Source organism: Formica exsecta, unplaced genomic scaffold (assembly GCF_003651465.1).
Source record: "Formica exsecta isolate Colony F162 unplaced genomic scaffold, ASM365146v1 scaffold446, whole genome shotgun sequence".
NCBI lineage: Eukaryota > Metazoa > Arthropoda > Insecta > Hymenoptera > Formicidae > Formica > Formica exsecta.
Window position 1 is genome coordinate 29715 of NW_021851698.1, and position 4286 is coordinate 34000.

The following is a 4286-nucleotide window of genomic DNA, read 5'->3' on the forward strand; positions in this document are numbered from 1 at the left end:
GGAAGAGTTAAGTATCACTTAGAGGAGATTTTTGTCCTATCGTTCCATATCGTGAGAACTGTTAGAACGGACTGAATGCTGATACGACAAAGACGATGGCTTTATCCCTGTTGCACGGTTGATGGCGCAGTCATTCCTCAGACTTTCTTGCGATTTTATCTTTGTCCAGTATAGGTCCAGTGGGCGAAGGCTCGAGGACAATAGCCGGTTCTCAGGGTCTCTCACAAATTTCCTCCTCTTATTTCCCTCCCCTCCTCTATGCAGCTCAGCGATGGAACTGAGTGAGTCCATTCTTCTCGGTCGCGTTGCGAGGGGGATTTTGTCTTGTTTGTTCACATATTTTAATATTTTAACATATTTTTTGAGAATTTTATCAAGATTTCGCGGCAAATTATTTGGTACTCGCTGATAATACAATGCACGTTTATTCATTTATATCAGTGCTGGGATTTACTTGCACATTTCGGCCCGATTCCGTGGCTCACGCCATATGGAAGTAATTTTGGATTCAAGTCGAGATTCATGATATCGCTACCCGCCGGCAACGATATAAAAAAACAATGAATTTTTCTGGGCCGTCCCGATGATTCCGCGACCTTGTAAATATGCTTGTACACAAACAGCGGTCGACCATTTGAGATGCTACTTTTTTATCTCTGCAATAAAAAAAATTTTTTCATCTCGTAAACTTGATGAAAAAAAGGCGCCAAGTGTACGCGCACAAGCGCCTTTCGCTATAAAAATACTCTTATACAAAATAGTGTTATTTTAATACAAAGACACTGTCATATCCAAACTAAAAATCTGTTTTACAAAATAGTTGTTTTAATATTCTACAAAAATAGTGATATAAAAATATTGCGCCAATTAATCAAAATTTATTTTACAAAATTCATTTATTATTATTTCTAATATTAAAAATTGCAATGTGATCAAAATAGTGGAATATATTTAAGTGAAAAAAATTTTTAATTCAGAAGACAAATTTAAGTATAAAATAACTTTTCAATTAGAGAAAAACTTGTGTGGCGCCTTCTTTTCACTTTTTTTAAAAAAAGGTAATTTTTTAGCAATTATATCATTTCTTTTTTTACTGTTCGTTATATAATAAACAAATTTGTGACTAAAAAACAAATATCGTCAAAGGAAAAATTATTACAAGCATCAAGCGAATTTGTTTCTAAAATAAAATCAGAGATCATGTTGGTAGGTGAAGACAATGTCTATAATTCCGATCAATCGGGGTTCAATTTAGAAACGCATGCAGGTTGCACGCTTGCTTTAAAAGGATAATTGAAAGTCGAGTGTTTAGCGCAATCTTTGAATTCTTTGACGCACAGCTACACTATTCAGCCAATCGTTTCTGCCAACGGAGATTTAAAGTCCCCTTTATTAATAGTCCTGCAAAAGACTAGTGGTAAATTTGGACCAATCGTTGAGAAAACTTTGTACAAAGCAGACAATATTGTCGTATTTGCATCAAAATCAGGCAAATTAACATCCGACCTTGCCATTAATTGGTTCGCAAACGTTTTTTTACCAAACACCGGGGAAAACTCTGTTCTTTTGTTAGATTCTTGGACTGGCCAGACTGAAAAAAGTTTGACAATATTGATAAAGACAATAAAAACGTCCAAATTTTTACGATTCCCGCTGGAACCACTGGTTTAATTCAACCGCTGGACGTTTACACTTTTAGACCTTGGAAGAATTTTTTAAGACAATTGTCTGATATTGTCATGCTGTATAATTGATGTAAATTTACATTTAAGGAATAACATCCTCAAAATACAGTCTTTAATACATAACCAGTTTTCCTCGCCCAGATTTAAGAATATATTTCAATACGCTTGGTGGAAGTGTGGGTATATTGCAGAAAAACCCGACAAATGCGAAGCCCCTGCAGATTTCTGTTTGAAAAACTGCAATGGCACATGTGAACTCTGCAATGATATTGCAATAATTAAATGTGCATGCTTCTTTGCCGTAACAAACGCTAACTCTCCACATTACTGCACTAAATTTAAAGTGTAAATCAAAAAGCACCCCGATTCGTGAGAGGCAAGGGAACTCACGTTCAAAAAGCACCAATAACATTTCCCGTAGGTTGTAGGTCCCTTCAAAATTTTCGCTTTGCACCGTTAGTTTGACGAAGGCGGCGCCTCTGCGAAGGGAATAGACAATGTTAATCCATCCTTTACGGTTTTCAGCGAGGATTCTACAAAGATCTTTTGTTTTATCCGGCCAGATGTTGAGGTGCCCAACTGATCCCGTGTGGGCTAGGCCGCAAGCAATGGCCTGCCAAGGCAATTTGCGGAAGCGATCGTCTAGGTAATATATGTCGTGTACGGGGCGCCAGGTTGTACGTCCAAAATCCCCTAAACATATTTTTACCATATTTGTGGCCTTATTAAATTTCTCGATCCATCCTCTCCGCCAGCAGTTGTTTTCTTTTATCACGACGTCTTCATCTTCCTTTATGTCTTGTGGCCAGTAGTGCAAGTATTTAGCTTTTCGCGACATGTGAAAATCGAGATCCTCTTGCAGTTCTTCCAAGTCCTTCTCGCTATTCTTGAGCTGTAAACAGAACAGCAAAGGTGATAACACTCGTATAATTATTACCTCCAAGCGTGAGCGAGTCAAGTGGCTTGTACTGATAGCCTTAATCTCCATGTTATTATTTTCTAAAAAGAGCGGAATTCTATTTTAATTCATGGTTTTATGTTGACATTAGTTGGAAAAGGGAAACGGAGCAGGAAAGGAAGAGAAGGATAGACGTAGTCATGCTCTTTCTTAACTTCAGTATAAATGACCTGCTCAGATTCATTTTTCTGAGGGTCAGGGCTCGGAGTTGTGGGTTCTTTAGCAGAAGGCGCCCGCTTTAAGTGCAATAACAGCTGTGTGAGAGAATCCCATATGGCTCCTATTAAATATATGGACCATCCATACACCGTATGTAAAGCGTAGCCATGCACTATTGTGTTCAATACCAGTTTAAAAATTCTTACACCCAGATAGATCCCCATTATTCCAGCGCTAATATTTCCAAAAATTAAGAACTTATTCCAGAATTTCTGCCATGTAGAGATTGCGATTTTTTCCACAACGCTTTTGTCTAACAAATTAGAAATGGAGCCGCCTTGTATGGACGATGATCTTCCCATTACTCCTCTCGCTATACTATTAAGCACCGCGGGTCGTTCAGCTGGAAACATTATGTGATCTCTCAGGTCTTCAAGGTCATTTTCGGTATATATTCCGCTTGTGGCGAGTGCTCCTGGGCTTGTATATTTCCAAGTAGGTTTAGTTAAAGGTTTCATAATTGTTGGTGGCATAGTGTCAATCGGTCTAGGCGTGAGTTTATACCAAGAATCTCCTAAGAGATACATGGCAGGAGCGAATGCGTTACATGCAGTTTGTATTCCTTGACGCAACAAAATATGAGTCTGAGGTGTTAAAAAATATGTTTGATTTCCGCGCAACACTGGTAATTGATCGTAGCATTCGTCCGTTCGAGCTAGTCTTACTTCGACCGGTACACATTTTACTATGTGAATCACTTCTCCCGCCAATAATGCCATGTAGCCGGGACCTTTCATTAAATGGTATGCAAAAATATCAGGTGATTGAGTAGCTATAGCCAGTGTGTTTTGCAGCAATTGTTGCTCAAGATTACATTGTTGTAGCAAAATATCCCGGTATAATTGATTTATTTGTGTGCGGATATGTTTCTCGACATATACGAATTTAGAATTCATATATGTAAAAATGTCGAAGTTTGTAGCACGAGTTGATTTCTTAAAAATGGCAATGCCGGGTGTAGTCTCGAAAATAATTAATTTTGGATGTTCCGTACGCGTAAGCGTATACCCACAAGTTATATATTTTCCTTTGCTGGTTAAAGCGAACAGGGTATTCTGTGTGGTCAGTGAATAAACTACTTGAGCTTGTTGATTTATACTGTCTATGATTTTGTCGGCATATCCTTCATATAATATCCCGTAATTGGAAAATTTACAAGAATCCGCAGGTACGGGATCCCAGAAGGTATCCCCTCCCTCTATGTCAGAGCAATGAGTGGCGCTGAGTTCGCAGGCTACGCCTGATCTAAGTTGCACTTTATTGGTGTTTATTCGCACATCGGCTACGTAATCTTGCAACGTTATTTTGATACTATCTAATACGATAACCTCAGCCCATGTTCCATACGGATCAGAATAAACGCTTCCGGAACATACTCAATCGTTATCTAAACGACCAGCTAATATTACAGGTCGAGTTGTGGT